Source organism: Mus pahari, chromosome 22, assembly GCF_900095145.1.
Source record: "Mus pahari chromosome 22, PAHARI_EIJ_v1.1, whole genome shotgun sequence".
Lineage (NCBI taxonomy): Eukaryota > Metazoa > Chordata > Mammalia > Rodentia > Muridae > Mus > Mus pahari.
Window position 1 is genome coordinate 19,959,060 of NC_034611.1, and position 19,527 is coordinate 19,978,586.

The following is a 19,527-nucleotide window of genomic DNA, read 5'->3' on the forward strand; positions in this document are numbered from 1 at the left end:
TTGCCAAAGAGAAGGGTCCCACCCAGATGGGAGCTGGAGAGTCCATCTCCATTTTACTTACACTGTGTCAAACACTGATGGCTGACATACAACAATGAGGAATTGGAAGGGGGCAGGGATCCTGACACACCCCATGGAAGCAACATATGGAAGAAGTTACTGAAGAGAGTGGTCCTAGCAGGGTTTGCTAAAGCTGAGTCTGGGTATAACCCAGGGAAGATTGTGGGTGTGGTGGAAAAATATAGCAAAGCGGGATTAAGATAAAACAAAGCAGAAGAGAAACTGTGAGCCTGGTAAACTTTCACCTTCCCTAAAGTGATTGATGTTCTTATAAAGAGCCAGACTGGGCTTGATTTCTAAGGGTGACGCTTCTCGTGAACCCACATAAATCTATCATTTCTGCAGGAGTCCTGGGCAAAGCTGTTGTCATGGACAGAGACGATGCTGACAGTCACACTGATGAGTTTCGGTTTTTTAGGTGAGGCAAACCACTGCTAACACTTACAGGTGAGCACATGACTCTCATAGAAGGAAAGGGAGGGAACAGAAAGAATAGAGGAGGGAAAGAGCGGGAGAAGAGGGGGAAATGGCTCACTTTCTGCAATGCTCTAGTCTTGTGTATTTGGTTCAGAGAATAACCACTCTACTTGATTATGGCTTATTGGTATCAGAAGTCAAAGGAAGTTAACTGTGACTGAAAGCCCCGTGAGAACTAAGCAAGATCAAACCCGTGCATCTTAGCCACTCGGATTAGAAAGGGTTGAGCAGCACAAAGACAGAAACAGCCTGCCAAGCCCATGCTGGCATATCTACTGGTCCTGAGAAAGGCAGGCACTAGGAACTTCCAGCAGACAAAACATAAAACCATATGTTGTGTGACAAAACTTTACCTGGGGGAGGGGTTGCAGAACATGTCTATTCACCCCCAGAGAGGGGGCCTATGACAAACCAAAGTCCAATTCGGAGAACCATAAATTACAAGAATACAGGTGAGGGGTTACTTACAGGAGCAGAAATGACTCAAAGGCAGCAAAGCCCATCCCAGCACAGGTGACAGCTCACCAAGCTGGGAACCTGAAACACACTGCGCAGCCTGCAAGCCACTCAACAGCCCCTCAACAGGATAGAGTGTCCCCTCCAAGTGACCAGTCAGTTAGGCTGGCCTCTGCTTCTTCCAGACAGCTTGTGTGGTCTCCAAATCTTCTTCGCAGGTCGGCTTGGGATTCTGCTACCTCAGCCTCCCAAGTGCTGAAAGTATAAGCATGCGCCACAACCTTTGGTGAAAATACATTTCAAGCATGATTTAAAGAGAAAAAAAAAATGGACCAAGAGACGAGTCATTCAGTAAAAGTGCTTGCCACATAAGCCTGATGACCTAAGTTCAACTCCAACACCCCAGTGAAAGAGAAGAATCACCTCCTGAAAGTTGTCCTCTGACCTGCACACACACACAAACACACACACACACACACACACACACACACACACGTGCGTGCGCATGCACACATGCAAGCATACATATGCATGCACTAATAATAATAATTTAATTTTGTAAATCATTATTAGCAAAGTACCAAAATAGATAAATAATATGTGAGAGATCCTGGAACTTAGACCCTGACTGATAGCTTTCATTAAGGGCCTTTTGTCCCTACACTGTAGGAGAAAGAAGATATGAAAGAGTAAAACGAGGAGACCTGAAGATGCTGCTGTTTCCTTTCTTGTCTTGGACTGGAACTACCTCTAAAGTGGGCAACAGACCTGTAATTAGAATTCTCCACCCTGCCACCACCCAATAGTGAGACCTTAGATAGTTGTCATCCTTTGTAAATTAGCACCATGTACTCCGAGCGAACATTATTGGGTGTCCCCAATATCTGTTCCCCTTGCTTCTTCCCTAAGTCCCAACTTTGTTCATTCATTGGCACACGACCCAGATGACCTAGCGAAAACTACTCCATTCTCTGCTCCAGGAGCAGATCCTGTCTGCTTATGCCAATAGCCATATTCCCACTCTTCCATGCCAGTGACTGGCCCAGGAATCACCAAGCTGCTGTGGGTTATGCTCTGTGGCAGGGATAAAATACTTAACGAGGAGAGAACTTTTCTTCCACACATGAGTGAGAGACTTTTCTTATTGTAAGCTAGGTATAAATAATGAGGTGGGTTGCCCAAGTTGCTTCTGGCATGAGGAAGTGTGTGACCTTGGAGAGAGCTGATACCATTGATGCCAGGGTGGAAAGAATTACCTCTAGGCTCCACGACCTGCTCATTAACAGTCCTGAGACTCCTACATGTCTGGACTAAAAGCTGAGACGAATGTAACTTACTCTGCGAGTTTCTGACAAAACTCATTTTAATCCGGTCTGGGTTCATCCTGAGAGGCGGGCTGACTGAAATGGAATGTGCGAGAGGAAAATGGAAGCCAGGACAAGATTTTCTGTTCGAGGCTCAAATTTTACTGAAAGGGCTCAGCTTATATAGTGTGGGAGAAAACCCCAGTCCCCAGCCCCAGTCTTTGAAGGCTCCAATGAATGTCCATGGGTAGGCGGGTCCAAAGATCAAGGCAAAGGTGAATGTCTGTAGATAGGCGGGTCCTCTGGGTGGGTGGTGGAGACACGGTGACAGTAGAGCTGCAGTTCTGAAGGTTGCTGCTGGTGAATTTCAGCACCTGCAGGGAGCTGGGTTTAGAAGGACAGTGATTAGTAAAGCTTGGCATATCTGAATATTATAACTACAGGTGGTCCAGTGGCAACCGAGAGCTGGGAGGCCCCAACATTACTCTTTTGTTACTCTTTTTGTCTTCATAGCGCTTGTACCTGGCTAAATGACCATGCAGTAAGGCTGAGGTGAGGATAAAACTGTATATTCTATTGGGAAATAGTCTATAAACTACGAACAAACCAAATGCATAGTTTAACTAATTACACAGAAGGGATTTTTTAGTAATCATCCTCAAATGTTGTGAGTCTCACCTTCTCTATGTTGGGATAACCTTGTCCTCTCTCCTGGCTTCTGAGCAGAGAGATGTATTCGTGTAACACTTGGTGCGTTATCAACACATGATAAATGCAAAATAATGTATTAACTAACGAATTGCCACCAAATGTTCTTACAGCTTTGGAATCCTCATGTGAAACTGATCACCCACAATAATTGTTTAATTATTACATCATCCATTTCTATAATCCTGAGTGTCTGTCTCATGGTTGACGTCTCATTGAACTGCCACTGCCCTGTTTAAGTTGAAGTGCTTAATATGTGGTCCCTAAAGGCACCCTTGGGAAAGAAGCAGCATTTGGCTTCTCCATACATCATCATCTTGATTTATTTTGTTCAAAGGACAGAGTTCAACATCCAGAAACAAGATGTCAAAAGCTAAAACATTTCTGCAAAAGACAGCAAATGTTGGTGGAGATGGAGAAGGGGGGCCCTTAACCACTGCTCATGGAAGTATAAAGTGGAGTATCCATAACCGAGATCAGTATGGAAACATCTCAAAAGACTAAAGATAGAACTACCATATAACCTACCTAGCTACACCACTTCTGCATGACCAACCATACAGATATTGCACATCCATGTTGATTAATGCCCTGTTTATAATAACAAAAAAACTGGAATCAACAGATGAATGGATAATAAAAGTTGATAAATATACACAATTTTTCAGGAAAAAAAATAGATGGAACTAGAAAACATTGTCATAAGCAAGGCAACTCAGGGTCAGAAAAACCAACTCTGGGTTCTCCCACATATGTGGATCCTAGCCTCTGTCACATGTAAGAGTAAATGTGGGTGCAACCCAGGAAACTAGAAAGCGGGCATGAGATAGGGAGGCGGAGGCTTTCATGAAGGGTTGTGGGAGGGGGATAGAACACGTGTGATATGGCAGCAGTGGAGGGGGGTCACTGGGACAAAGGGCACAGCAGGGACTGAGGCAAAGACAGGAGGAAGGGAAACTGACCAAAACAAAGTATGAAGATGCCGTAAGGAAACCTGTACAGGCTAGTTAAGTGTGTTTTATTTCAAACCATGCATGCACATGAAAGGCTCCGATTAGCATAGAATTGTTTTCAATTATTTTATTTCTAGAAGAATTAAGAATATACAAAAAGGTGATTCTGTGAAGATAGCTGAGAAACTACCAGCAAACTGTCTCCCCATATAGATGATGGATGCATTCGAAGAACTGATGTAACCATTAAGAATTCTGGTGTCAACTGGATTCTGGAAACTTCCACGGGAAGGCTTAGCTTTAGTGAAGGAGTAATGGAATGAGCCAATGCTCAAATCCAGGAAACACCAAATGCTTCCAGAGAAAGGGAGCAGAGAGTGTTGGAACTCAAGAGAGGCATGATTCACAGAGCCTCACTCCTGATGTGCACTGAGTACTTACTGTGTCCTCCCTCCTGATCCGTGCTGTGCCTTGCACGTATGCTTTCTCTGACTTCATCTGGTGCAACACCTCTACCTCTCCTCTCTGTTCTCAGCGGGGATTCCTAAAGCCCTTTAACTTGTCCGCTCGCTTCTTCACTATCAGATTTAACTTCCCTCCCTACGGCTGAAGCAAGTCTCTGATAATATGACTTCATTTTATAATAATAAAACTCACTCCACTCTGCTTCATTCTGTGATTATAATTCTCATGTTTTTAACAGAGAAAAGGTGACACAAAAGATAAACTACATACACATTCAAGAATCCATCTTCAGATTGTAGGAGCCAGAGGGATCAAGGACACCACAAGGACATGGCTCACAGGAGCTCACAGGCAGAACCAACAACCAGGGAGCCTGCATGGTTCTGACCTAGGCCCTCCGCACATATGTTACGGATGGTCTTCCTGTGGGACTCCTAATGGTGGGAGTGGGCGCTGTCTCTGACTTTTTTGCCTGCTTTCAGGACCCTTGTGCTCCTATTGAGTTGCCTTGTCCGGCTTTGATATGAGGTGCCTAGTCTTACTGTAACTTGTTATTCCATGTCTGACTGATATCCATAGGAGGCCTGCCCTTTTCTGAAGGGAAACAGAGGAGAAGTGGAAGGGGAAGGGAGACAGGGAAGAGAAGGTGAGGAGGAGGGGCTGAGAGAGGAGGGTGGGGAAACAAGGGTCCGGATGTAATAAAACATGAGAGTATAATAAATTAAAAATGAATTATTTTTTTTAAAAGAAGACACCTTCAGTTAGTAAATGGGAAAAATAAAATTGAAATCCAGCACCATGTGACTTCGGAGGTCATTTGTTCACTGCCATTAGGCCACTCCCTTCTATTAAATTATGTTTCCTTTAAAGCAAGCTCTGTGTGTGTGTGTGTGTGTGTGTGTGTGTGTGTGTGTGTGTGTATACGTGCTTACACATGCCTTATACATGCTAAACTGGGATACTTGCTCAACTCCAAAAAGAGCTATCTTTCAAATTTGCTTTTCATTTAGGGCCAGCAAGATGGCTCAGAGGGTAAAGGTGTGTGGTGGTTTGAATATGGGAAGTAGAACCATTAGGAGGTGTGGCCTTGTTGGAGGAAGTGAGTCACTATGGGAGTGTCACTATGGGTGTGTCACTGTGGGTGTGTCACTGTGGGTGTGTCACTGTGGGTGTGTCACTATGGGAGTGGGCTTTGAGGTCCTAGGCTCAGGCTCTGCACAGTGTGGAAGAGAGCCTTCCCCTGGCTGCTTGTGGAAGGCCTCCTGGTTGCCTTTAGATCAAAATGTAAACATCTCCACTCCTCCAACACCATGTCTGCCCGCCATGCTTGCCACCATGATGCTAATGGATTAGAACTGTAAGCCATCCCCAATTAAATGTTGTCCTTTATCATTTACCTTGGTCATGCTGCCCCTTCACAGCAATAAAACCCAAACTAAGGCAAGGTGCTTGCCAATAAGGCTGATAATCTGGATTCAATGCCAGAACCAGCTCCTGCAAGTTGTCCTTTGACCTACATACATACAAACACCATAGCCTCTATATGCACACTATGGCCTCCACATTTATTAAAACAGTACATAAATATATATATATATATATATATATATATATATATATATACAAATATATATATGTGTATATACATATATATATATACACATGCACACTCAAAGAAATGTAAAAAGTAGAATAAAATATATTTTCATGTATTATGACATATAAATCTAAGGTACAAAAATCATATCAAATATTTAGTAGCTATAATTTCCAGTTAGGAAACTGGAAATCAAAAAGATCCAGAGTCAAACTGGGTACTGGTGGTGCATGTCTTTAATTCCAGCACTCAGGAGGCAGAGGTAAGTGGATCTCTGTTGAGTTTGAGGCCAGCCTGGTCTACAGAGGGAGCTGCAGGACAGCCAAGGATACACAGAGAAACCCTGTCTCAAAATAAAAATAAAAATAATAAAAAGATTCCTGGTCTCAATGGCTCAAACAGAAACAAACAAATAGAAAAGCCAATGGCCCTAAATAACTCTAGGTTTGAGCATTTTAGTGTAAGAACTGAGTACATGGCTGCTCAACAAGGTCTGGACGTTGGTGAGGTCAGTGAATTCAGTGCATGTCCTCTTCTTTGAAGTGTGAACTTTAACACCTTACCTGGCTATGTGAGCTGGCTTCTCTTTCATACTCACAGCTCCTCTGCTCTGTGTGCGTGCAGTGGGTGCTGGTCAGTGTCAGCCGGTACGGACTGGCTCTGTACACAGAGCAGAGTGAGAGCAAGTGTAGATCATGCAAGCCATGGGTGTGCTTAAAACACAGATGCACTCAAACACCAAACTAGAAAGATGCCCCACAGACAAACTGGATGCAGGTAGTCTGGCTGGGTGTATTTGTCTGCCAAGTCCTCCTAATTCATTAGAAATCAAAAAATGCTCATTCCCACCTCGCCTGGGTTTTGTTAGTTTGTGTAAGAGAGCCAATATCAAGATAACTGTGACAATACTGTGCAAAGTGGTAAAATGAATGTGAAATTTGTAGTAAGATCCACTGTAGCACCCAAGCTCAAGCAAATAACCTACCTCTCTGCCCACATTTCTTCAGCTCTAGTGATTAAATACAGCAAGCCCTAAAGAGAGTTCAAAATGGAGCAGTTATGCAATCAGCTACAGTGTGAACATGAGAATTCTATCCCCAGCTCAGTCATTGCCATCAGATATGCAGAGATCTCAATGCCGGACAGCAGTACCCAAGGAAACTGACCTGACCTTGGGGAAAGGAGTGTGTCAGATTAAACCATTAAACAATTAAAGCATTTAATAGTAATCTTGGGTCTAGTCCAATTCAGCATATATACACAACAGGCTAGAACTGGAGTCCTAACTGGAAATACAAATGTATGAACTATGAAGAGGGTCATAGCTGAGCAGATAACAATTTGATTTCAGACCCCTTCATAGTGAAACAGATTCTACCATGATCAAGAGAGACAAAGAACCAATGTCCTAGTAGGAGAGCTTAGAAGAGGCCCGAAGTTGGTCCAAGCTCTCATCGTGTGGTGATTTGAATAGGTTTGGCCCCCATAGATTCCTGTGTTTGACTGCTTGGCCATAGGGAGTGGCACTATTAGGAGGAGGTGTGGACTTATTGGAGGAGATGTGGTCTTGCTGGAGGCTGGAGGCTGGCTTTGAGATTAACTATGTTCAGGCTCTGTCCAGTGTGGAATCAAGTCTTCTGGCTGCCTTCAGATCAAGACGTAGAACTCTCAGCTCCTCTAGCTTCTTGCTTCCTGCCATAATGATTGTCTTAGAGTTTCCATTGCTGTGAAGAGATGCCATGACCAAGGCAATTCTTATAAAATTTATTGGGGGTGGCTTACAGTTTCAGAGGTTTAGTCTATTATCATCATGGCATCTTGATCCAAAACCATCCAGAAGGAGACCCTGGTCTTCCACAAGCAGTCAGGAGGAGGGTCTCAAAGCCCACCCCCAAAGTGACACACTTCCTCCAACAAGGCAAACACCTATTGCAACGAAGCCACACCTCCTAATAATACCACTTCCCATGGACCAAGCATATTCAAGCCACCACAATTATAATGGACTAAACCTCTGAAACTGTAAGTCAGCCCCAATTAAATGTTTACCTTTATAAGAGTTGCCTTGGTCATGGTATCTTTTCACAGCAATAAAACCTTAACTAAGACATATGGTATATTGAAAGTTCACCACCACCTTAACATATCCACACCAAGTCTTTTAGTCTTTACATTAATGGTTAAGGGACTGCAAGGGGTCAGCTTCTCCTGAATGTCTGGATAAGCTCCAAACAAGATCACTTATTTCCTTAGAAAAGGTACATAGAAGAAGAAGAAGAAGAAGAAGAAGAAGAAGAAGAAGAAGAAGAAGAAGAAGAAGAAGAAGAAGAAGAAGAAGAAGAAGAAGAAGAAGAAGAAGAAAAAGAAGAAGAAGAAGAAGGCGGAGCTTAGAGTGATGAGGCTACAAGTCACATAACACCAGGAATTCTAATAGCTCCCAGAAGCTGGAAGAGGCAAGGCAAACTCTCCCTTACAGTCTTCAGAGGGGACGCACTTCTGACCACACCTGGATGTGGAACTTCCAGAACTGAAAGAGTAAACATGCTGTTCTTTTCAGGCAACCCTAGGAAACTGCCACAGCCCTGATAAGAGGTTATAGTTCAGACAAAGCTCCACAGCTATAAATGGCAAGGCAAAGCAGCATTTTTCTCACTGGGTACTGGGCTTGGGCCATCCAGACTATTCCAGACTTCACAGTCAGTGGTGGGGAAAAGTAAGCCCTGGATTGGTTCAGGAGCTGGTGGGCTCATCTCAGTCATGACATCCAGGCAAGGAAGACAACTGATACAGAAGTCCATAGTGGTTTTGTAATAAATGACAAATGTCACCTAAAATGTGACAATATACAGTTAGAGACAATGTCCTGTTTCAGAACAACAACAACAACAAAAAAAAAAAGTCAGAAAGCACACTGTTCCTGCTGTGGAGAAATCTGTGCCATGGTCCTGGGTTAGTTCCCTCCATTCATGTGCCAGCATGTGGGAACAGAGGCAAGACCAGGCTGTGATTCACAGCTCTTCAGATCCTTCAGAGACCCCAGATCCCTGTTGCAGCTCGAACCCCTGAAGTGCTCAGGAAGATCCTTCTTCAGCTTCAGCCAGTGACTGACCACTGGGGCTCAAGAAGATTATCTTGCACCCAAATTAACATGAAAGGAGACGGGGGGGGGGGGGGGGACGTTCGAAGGTAAGTTGTTCTTATGGGAAGGCCAAGTCCAAGAGTCAGCCTGGTGAGTGCATATAACTGAGGCTCACCATTCCTCACCCCAAAATAGCATCAAAATGGGATTGCAGTTTACATGTTCTCAAAAGCCATGTGCCCCCCTTCCATAGGTACCACAGGAAACTCATGAAGACATCCATTACAGTTCTGTCTTGCAGAAGTTTCTGCTCGTGTTTATAATAAAAGGTCTACCTAGTCCCTAATCTCCAGGGCTATGGGTAGAGTTGAGTAGCACAAACCATCAAAATTTAAGGTTAGAGAACTAATGTTTTAATACAGACATGAAAATACTCCAAAATATGGCAATCTGATATAAGTTAATATGCTCTATCTTGTGGCCACTGTAAGCCACCTTGTCCCAAGCAATCAGTACAATCCTGCAATAAGAGGACGCAAGACACGGTACAAGGTGGGTCTCTAAGAAAACAAAGACTGTCTCAATCATTTTACCTCTCTGACCTACAATCGCTTCCTTTTACGATGGAAGATCTGTGTGCAGAAATCACTAAGTTCTTTCCCAGCTTCGAAATATTTCTTGGGTGATGCACTGTAAGACATACATCATCTTCATTAAAGCGTATGGTTTGGTCTCCATATAGAAGGAAGGTCGATCAAGAAATAAGGTACAGTGGCCTACTCAAAAGCTGGTGTTTCTCCATGAGAGGCCCCAGGGCCTGTGGAAGGAAACTGACAGTTCTCCCTCCTCAGTCGAGGCTCAGGAGACATTTAGTAGCTCCACAATACAGTTCTCACTGTCTTTACTATAATACCTGACTAGGATTCCTCTCTGGCTCCCATATTTCTCGAATTGATTAACTTTCTAAAGGTTAAAACACACACCTAATATGAGGGCTGGGGTTACAACTCAGCAGTATGGAGCTTGCCTAGCATTCGCAAGGCCCTCATTATCCCCAACAACAACGCACGTGCGCACACACACAAACACACACACACACATACACACACACACACACAGCATCTCATGGAGGAGAAGTTATGCTTGCAAAATTGTCAAACTGAAAAGAACATTTGAGTGTTAATATCTCAGAGAGAGGCCTGACCACTGGCTTCCAGAAACTTGATGTTTGGGACTGCATGCTTACCTCCTGCCACCTGGAGCTACTCCGTATGTTGCTTGCCTGTGTGGTTGGTGTGAAAATATTCATTTGGGTAGAGTCAAAAATGGTATTACACACCGAGAACATCTGTGAAAGCTTGCCTTTTGAACAAATGACCTAAACCCACCCATCCTCCATCTGTCAGGGTCTGCTGCTGCTGCCCAGGTGCCAACCCTGAACGTAGTCCTACCAGACAGACACATGGGGACGATGAAAAATGGTGTCAGAGGGGACCCCAAGCATGAGAGGGGCTAGGGAGAGTGGCAGGTTTTATCCTGACTGCTAAAGAGACATGTACGAAGACTAGAAAGGCTACAGAGGTGCATGCCTTCAGAATGTGTCTGGGGTCAAAGTACACCCTGGTTCTTGAGAGAGCTCCTGACAGCCTGATAACCTGGCATCGTTATTCTTAAGCAGCAAGGCTCTCTTCTGGTATCTAACACTGGACACATTGACAGCAACGGGGTGGGTGGAAGAGAAAAGAATATGTTTTTGCAGTTTAAAAAAAAAAAGAAGAAGAAGAAAAAGAAAGAAAAAGCTTTCTGATTTCTCAAGCCATTTGAAACCTTGCCAGAGAAATACTTGATTTCAGCATTCCTCTGCTCTCCACAACGATGCCGAAAGTGGTGTCCCCCACATGTGAGGATGTATTTCAGAGCCAGAGTTTTTCTCAAGATGTTCCAAGCCTGCAGGCTCCTGATTCTTTTTCAAATTACCAAGATGATAGTATCCCAGTGAGGATTGTGATTAGTCTAAACTCTCCACAGCTGTGAGAGATGAATGTACAAATTCCAATAAAGAGTCTGCATGTTCTGGACTGAATTTACCTACATGACATCGCCTAATTCCAGGACCACTCAGAACAAGCAGAGCTGCTAAAATGCTGTCTTCCCTAATGTCCGATGCTGGGAGGCTTGCACATCCTCCCAGAGGGTGCCTCTCTCGTGCCAATACCACCCAGCAGTGGTCATTTATTTAGTAGGACTGTGGCATGTCAGGAGAACAGCAGTGCTGGGAAATTAAACCTAAGTATGTGGAATTCAAAGGGGCCCTGCAATTCATTATGTGAATAGTCATGAGGATTATTAAACACCTTGTAACTGAAGGGTTGGCCTAGAGGTAAAGGGACAACAAAACCAGCTGCCTCACCACCTCTAGCTCACTGAACACAGGCTCAGGACATTCTTTGGTTACTTGGAAAAGTCCACAGGGCCTTGTTTTCTTAATTTGGACACCTTCTTTCAAAAATACATCCCTGGACATATGGCACAGACCTAGGTACCCCGGGTTCTACCCCTGCCACCATCCTCAGTCATTCTTCCCGCATCTCCATTCCTTTGGGATTTCCCACTGATGTCAGACCTGCCCTCTCCCAGGGATGCCCACAGTCACCTGTGGTCTCAGCAGGGGCCCATGCCCTTCTTCATTTTTGTCTTCCTAAGGTTCTCCCTAGAGCTGCTGGTACAGTTGGCCTCAGCCTCTGCTCCCAGATCATCTCCATCCCCTTGAGACTTGACCACATGTGGCACAGATTCAGAGTACCCCTACTTCCACCTCCAGAGCCCTCCATGGATCCAGACCCTGAGCCCTACTTGAGATCCCCAGAGTTGCTTCCCTTCTCCTGAATGCTAGCCTAGCATCCCACCACACACTGAGCTGATCTGAGACTGCTTTGGGTCTTAACCTAGAGTTCAGATCAGGGACCAGTTTGAGCCTAAAAAACCCTGAAGCCCAGAGTGGCCCCAACATTGAAAAATAAGCATTATTCAGCTGATCAACAACCTGACAGATTGGGGTAACCCAATGACGAGCCAATGAAGGTCAAACCAGATATCTACACCAAGAAACACCACAAACATCATAACTCCCGGTGCCTCCATTATATCACAAAAACATGAATATCATGCCTCCTATAAAAACCATTCCTAAGGCCTGGAGAGATGGCTCAGCAGTTAAGAGCACTGACTGCTCATCCAAAGGTCCTAAGTTCAATTCCCAGCAACTACATGGAGGCTCACAACCATCTGTGCACTCTTCTGGTGTATCTGAAGACAGTGACAGTGTACTCATATGAGAGAGGAGAGAGAGAGAGGAGAGAGAGAGAGAGAGAGAGAGAGAGAGAGAGAGAGAGCGCATTTCTCTTGCATTTGGCTAGGCTCTGGTACTAGCTGCTGCTCACCTGCCATCTAGTCAGCCCCCAAGGCTAACTAACACTTTCCTGATCCGGGCTATGTTCCCAGAACCTTATCTCAATTAGAAAGTGTCTTTGATGGCAGTACTCCTAAAGGCAGTGCCCATAACAAAAATGGCAGACGATCCTGGGACTGCCCTTAGTTAAGATGGCACTGAAGTGGCAGTCAGCCACATGACTGCCCCCTCGCTAAGATGGCACTAAAGCAATAGTATAAGAAAACCTTATCTGCCCACAACAAAGATGGTGCTGAAACTACAGCTCCGCCTGGAGGAAAGCCAGGTGTTTGTTATCTGTTAGAAAGGAATGGCAGAAGCAGCTAAGTATCTTAGAATGGAATGGCAGAAACATAAAGACGAATCTAAGTGGCACAGTGTGAGGGGCACAGAGCGGCTTGGCAGTGGGTGGTGGCCACGGGAGTGCAGGCGGCAGCTCAGCAGAGCAGAGTAGGTAGCTGGACTGGACAGAGAGCAGTGCCTTTGTCTGTCTCCTAGCAACTCTGCTCCAGTGAGAGCCAGTGTGCTCTATGCTGAAGTGGGGTGGGGGAGAGGTTGAAGGGCGGGGCTGGAGAAAGCGTGCGGGGGGGGGGGGGGGGGGGGGATGAGAGCACAGGTAGCTGTGCCCTGTCTGCCGGCAACTCCAGCAACTCCGAGGAGAGCAGAGGCTAGCTGTCGCTGCAGCAGTGTCAGAGTCAAGGGGGTGGGGAACCGGGAGTGAGAGCAAAGAAATAAAGCATCAAGAAAATGAGGGAAAGGGAAAAAGCCTACATGGAAATCTTATTCTTTTTTTTTTTGGATCACAGTTCTCTTTTTAAAATGACGATAAGCAGCCATTTAGAGTTATTGTTTGTGGATAATGGGGCCAAAGATAATGTGTGACTGCTTGTGGACGTTGTACATCGTGGTGCGGAGCCTAGTGCGCACCACGATGTACAACGTCCACAAGCAGAGAAGGAACAGAGAGAGTAAGAGGGTAAGAGAGGGGGGAGGGGGCAAACAGCCCTTTTTATAGTAAGCCAAACATACCTGGCTGTTGCCAGGTAACTGTGGGATAGAGCCCAGAAGGAATACTAAACAGACTGAACCTCTAAAACTGTAAGCCAGCCCCAGTTAAATGCTGTCCTTTATAAGAGTTGTCTTGGTCATGGTGTCTCTTCACAGCAATGGAAACCCTAACTGAGACACCCAGTCAGAATGGCCAAGATTAAAACACATCATCTGCTAGGGCACACTGACTCACTGCTGGTGGAAATACAAACTGGTACAGCCACTATGAACATCAGTGTGATGGTTCAAAGGGCTCAAAACAGACTTACCGTAGTATCTGTATATCTTACTACAGAGGTGCCTGCCCATCCACGTCCACTGATGCTATAGTCGTAATAGCCAGGAACTGGGAACAGCATAGATGACCATCAACTAATGAATGGATAACGAAAGTGCAGTTTATTTACATAGTGGAATTATATTTATATGTTAATAAAAATGAAGTTTGAAAGTAAACGGATGGAGCTAGAAACAATCATCCTTGGTTAGGTAACTCAGACCTGAAAAAACTTTACATTTTATATGTTGATGTTATCCTTTAAGATTTTGATATCAGGGAATAGGCAAGGCTTTTATCTATCTATCTATCTATTCAATATAGTACTTAAAGTTCTAGCTAGAGCAATTAGACAACAAAAGGAGATCAAAAGGATACAAATTGGAAAGAAAGAAGTCAAAATATCACTATTTGCAGGTGATATGATATTATACTTAAAGGACACCAAAAATTCCACCAGAGAACTCCCACAACTGATAAACAACTTCAGCAAAGTGGCCAGATACAAAATTAACTCAAACAAATCAGTAGCCTTCCTATACTTAAAATATAAATGGGCTGAGAAAGAAATTAGGGAAATGACACCCTTCACAATAGTCACGAACAATATAAAATATCTTGGTGTGACTCTAACCAAACAAATGAAAGATCTGTACAACAAGAACTTCAAGTCTCTGAAGAAATCGAAGATCTCAGAAAATGGAAAGACCTCCCATGCTCATGGATTGGCAAGATTAGTAAAAATGGCTATCTTGCTGAAAGCAATCTACAGAGTCAATGCAATCCCCAGTAAAATTGCGACTCAATTCTTATTTAGAAAGAGCAATTCTCAAATTCATTTGGAATAACAAAAAAACCCAGGATAACGAAAACTGTTCTTAAAAATAGAAGAACTTCTGGGGGAAATCACCATCCCTGACTTCAAGCTGTACTACAGAGCAATAGTGATAAAAACTGCATGGTATTGGTACAGTGACAGGCAGGTAAATCAATGGAATAGAATTGAAGATGCAGAAATGAACCCACACACCTATGGTCACTTGATCTTTGACAAAGGAGCTAAAACCATCCAGTGGAAAAAACGACAGCATTTTCAACAAACGGTGCTGGTTCAACTGGAGGTTATCATGTAGAAGAATGCGAATTGATCCATTCTTATCTCCTTGTACAAAGCTCAAGTCTAAGTGAATCAAGGAACTCCACATAAAACCAGAGACTCTGAAACTTATAAAGAACGTGGGGGAAAGCCTCGAAGATATGGGCACAGGGGAAAAGTTCCTGAACAGGAACTTTCAGAAACAGGATATTTATCATCCTGAGTGAGGTCAGTCACAAAAGAACACACATGGTATGTACTCACTGATAAGTGTATATTAGCCCAAAAGTTCAGAATATCCAAGATTCAATTCACAGACCTTATGAAGCCCAAGAAGAAGGAAGACCAAAATGTGGATGCTTCAGTGCTTCTTAGAAGAGTGAACAAAATACTCACAAGAGGAAACATGGAGACAAAGTATGGAGCAGAAACTGAAGGAAAGGCCAACCAGAAACTGCCCCACCTGGGGCTCCATTCTATATACAGCCTCCAAACCTTTACGCTATTGTGGATGCCAGGAAGTACTTGCTGAAAGGAGCCTGATATGGCTGTCTTCTGAGAGGCTCTGGCAGGACCTGACAAATACAGAGGCGGATGCTCACAGCCAACCGTTGGACTGAGCGTAGGGTCCCTGATGGAGGAGTTGGAGAAGGGACTGAAGGCACTAAGGGGGTTTGCAGCCCCGTGGAGGGAGCAAGAATGTCAACCAGTCAGACCCCCAGAGCTCCTGGGGACTTGACTACCGACCAAAGAATACACATTGAGAGACCCCTGGCTCCAGCCACATATGTGGCAGAGGATGTGGCAGGGGGAGACCTTGTTGGACATCAGTGAGAGGAGAGGCCCTTGGGCCTGAGAGTGTTCGATGCCCCAGTGCAGGGGAATGCCAGGGAGGGAAGACAGGAGTGGGGGGGGAAGCACCCTCATATCAGCAGGGGGAGGGGGAATGGGATAAGGGGGTTTCAAAGGGGAAATCTGGAAGGGGGAAACATTTGAAATGTAAATAAAGAAAATATTCAACAAAAAAAAAATGATTTTGATATGTGTGCTATACTCCACATAACCACAGATCTTAGGAACCTGTGAAGAAACACCATGACCGTAGCAATTCTTATAAAAAGAAAGCATTTAATTGGGGCTTCCTTGTAGTTTCAGAGGTTTAGTCCATTGTCCTCATGGTGGGGAGCATGGTGACACACCGGCAGACATGGTAGCTGAGAGTTCTATATCCAGATCTGAAGGCAGCAGGAGGAGAGATCCTTTGGGCCTCCTTGGGCTTCTGAAACTTCAAAACACCCCCAGTGACAACAAGGCCACACCTACCCCAGCGTTCCTCCTAACCCTTCTAAGTAGTGCTACCCCTGAGGTCTAAGCATTGAAATGCATGAGTCTATGAGAGCCATTCTTACCCAAATCGTCACACCCAGTAAGGGGCCACGGGTGGAAAGTGAATCTGCACAGAATATAGAATGTGGTGTTATGAAGGGACAAAGGGGACATTGGAACAGGTGGATTACAGGGGACTTGGATGGAGTGGAAAACCTATTGTAGAAGCTTCCTAAAAAATATACATGTGTAAAAGCAATATAAATGGAGCCCTCATATAATGAAGAAGACAATACAGCAAGCAGACATTGTATATCCCCCAGTAAGGCCTGCAATACCAGGAGTGGGTTACATCTTTTTAGGTTATTGGCCAGAAGGGATTCTGCATGTATGTCTGTATAAGGCTGTCTGACTCCCTGGAACTGGAGCCACAGACAGCTGTGAGCTGCCATGTGGGTGGGTGCTGGAAACCCAATTCAAGTCCTCTGAAAGACCAGCAAGCCCTCCCAACCACTAAGGCATCTCTCCAGCCCTTGACTTTGTTTTTGTTTTGTTTTGTTTTGAGGGTTGGTTGGTTGGTTGGTTGGTTGGTTGGTTGGTTGGTTGGTTTTTCAAGACAGGGTTTCTCTGTGCAGTCCTGGCTGTCCTGGAACTCACTCTGTAGACCAGGCTGGCCTCGAGCTCAGAAATCTGCCTGCCTCTGCCTCCCACCTGCTGGGATTACAGGCATGTGCCACCACTGCCTGGTCAACTTTGTTTTTTAAGAAAAAGAAAGAATGTGAAGTTGCAAGGCAACAAGAATTCATGCGATAAAAAGATTCTCAAAAACTAAAAACCTTTTAAAACATCTTTGGAATACTAAGTACATATAATGAAATATGGCATACTCCTTTCACCGTGTTAATTAGATTATTCAAGGCACTTGCCTATTCTTTATGAAATATGTGAAACTCAGAATGTTTTCAAAACTTTGGGACAAGGATTCACAAATCCTTAATTTAGCCCTGTCAACTGGAGAGCAACTATTTATTACTTGCCCTACAACCAAATTGCAAGAGCAGCCTTTTGAAATGTTTTTTAATTTACACACACACACACACACACACACACACAGGAGCACCTGTGAAAGTCAGAAGGCGTTGGATCCTTATGGACCCAGAGTGACAGGCAGTTGTGAGCCACTAGAGATGGGGGCTGGGAATCAAGAGTAGGTCTGTGAAGAGCATCAGGAGTTCCCTGCAGCTGAGCCATCTCAGCAGCTCCAAGGGCCGCCTTTCAAGTGGTTTCTTCCTGTGTTTGTACTGGAGTCGGTTTCAGGTACAATCTTAGGACAAAACATCTTGTTCTCTTTTTTTAAGTATTATAAAATTGATGAGAAGACATCCAAAGTAGAGGCTGCTCTTGCAGAGCACCAGAGCCTATTCCCAGCCGCACACCATGCGGCTCACCACACCGACTATTAACTCTAGCTCCAGCGACCTGAACACAAGTGCACATACTCACACACAGCCGTACACACATATGCATATACACACACGTGCGTTAAAACTAATAAAAATGTATCTTTAGAAAGGCTTGTCTTACTTTCTATGTCCCAGCACAAGGGAAGGCCTGGGCCAAGTAGTGGGAGTGGGTGGGTAGGGGAGCAGGGGAGGGGGGGTATAGGGAACTTTCGGGATAGCATTTGAAATGTAAAGAAAGAAAATAATAATAATAAATTTAAAAAAAAACAGTAAAAAAAAAAAAAAAGAAAAGAAAGAAAGGCTTGTCTTCAATTAAAAAAAAAAAAAAAAAAAAGATTTCCAAGGTAAAATGGTGGATTAGAAGTTTCCTTCATGTGACTAAGAACAGAGAAAAAGGGGGGGAGCAGAGCAATCGGGAAAGCGCAGTCAGGCCAACCGACAAGCATGAAATAAAAATGCCATGGGCATGGAGTGTATGAAAACCTGGCGACAGCTCCAACCAGCTCCCAGGCCCCTGGGAGCAGGAAACGGGAAGTAAGGACCACAGGTTGATTCAGGAAGCCTTGTGACAAAAGACTGCCAGGTCTAACCCCAGGAAAAAAACTCACAGTTCTTACAAACTTTATGATGTAAACAGTCTCGACAGCAACAAGGCCACGCAGAGAAACAGCTAGAGTTTGCCAGACATTACCTTTGTTTTACTATAACATTTCATTTTAAGTAATGGTTGCACTCAACAATAGGTCGCCAAAAAATGTCATCCTTCCAAAGGCCTCTGGTGAGCTATTACCTTCCATTTTTATATAGCACACCGTTACATGTTGCTCCTCGGGAAAATTAAAAATATTTTGAACGGAAAAAAAAATATTTGGAACGAATTAAATAAATGAAACTAACAAATCACCTGGCTCAGATGTCTGCCGAACTCAGAGGGCCGACTTCTTGGCTAAATATTTTAGAAATGCAGTGTGCTGGCTATGTTCATGAAGCGGTGCTGATATTTCGGTCTGTGTTACCAACGGACACCAGGGAGGCCGAGGTTTAAGAGGGACCTCAAGTTCTAAGGCTAGCCTAGGCTACATAGGCTGTATAGATATAAGACTGCCTGCACAAAGCATAGGAATTGGAAATACTGCGGGGGCGTGTTCTGTTTGTTTTGCTTTATTTTGTTTTGGGTTTTGCACCGTGGTTTATATTCTTTTTCAAAGTAGTGCTTCATAGCCTGGTGAGACAGTCTTACGGTGCGTGAATTGATAGGAATCACAATTTAATTGCTGAGAGAAACCCGTCTAGGGAGCTGCTTGTCAAAGGAAAACTAGAAATGTGGCCAGAGGTCCCCCAATTCCAGCCTCTCTACTGCAAACGCCTCTATCAATAAGCAAGAAAGTAGCCGGGGGGGGGGGGGGGGCCTCTCTCTCGCTTCTCTCCCTCCCTTTCTCCTCTCTATCCCTCTGACTCTAGAGGGGCAGAATGGTTCTAAGAATTCTTCAAAGCACAATGTTCGAATGCGCTTAAGCGTTTTCATTCCGATCCAAGCCAGCTTGAGTGCGGCATACGTTTCCGACGCGGAGTCTACATAGAATCTTCCTGCCAAAATTAGCATCACCAGTAGTCGTGGCCGAGTGGTTAAGGCGATGGACTAGAAATCCATTGGGGTCTCCCCGCGCAGGTTCGAATCCTGCCGACTACGGGCGAAGGGAATGTTTTTGCCACGGAATAGGAAATAATTTTGGATCTGCAGATTCCCCGACCCTCCCAAGACAGTTTG

General features: G+C 44.5%; 1 non-coding gene across 1 annotated transcript; it reads left to right on the top strand.

The window, feature by feature from the left end:
• The first annotated feature begins 19,367 nt into the window (after positions 1–19,367).
• Positions 19,368–19,449, top strand: Trnas-aga. Its single transcript has one exon. It is a non-coding gene; the product is annotated as a tRNA-Ser (tRNA).
• The last annotated feature ends 78 nt before the right edge of the window (positions 19,450–19,527 follow it).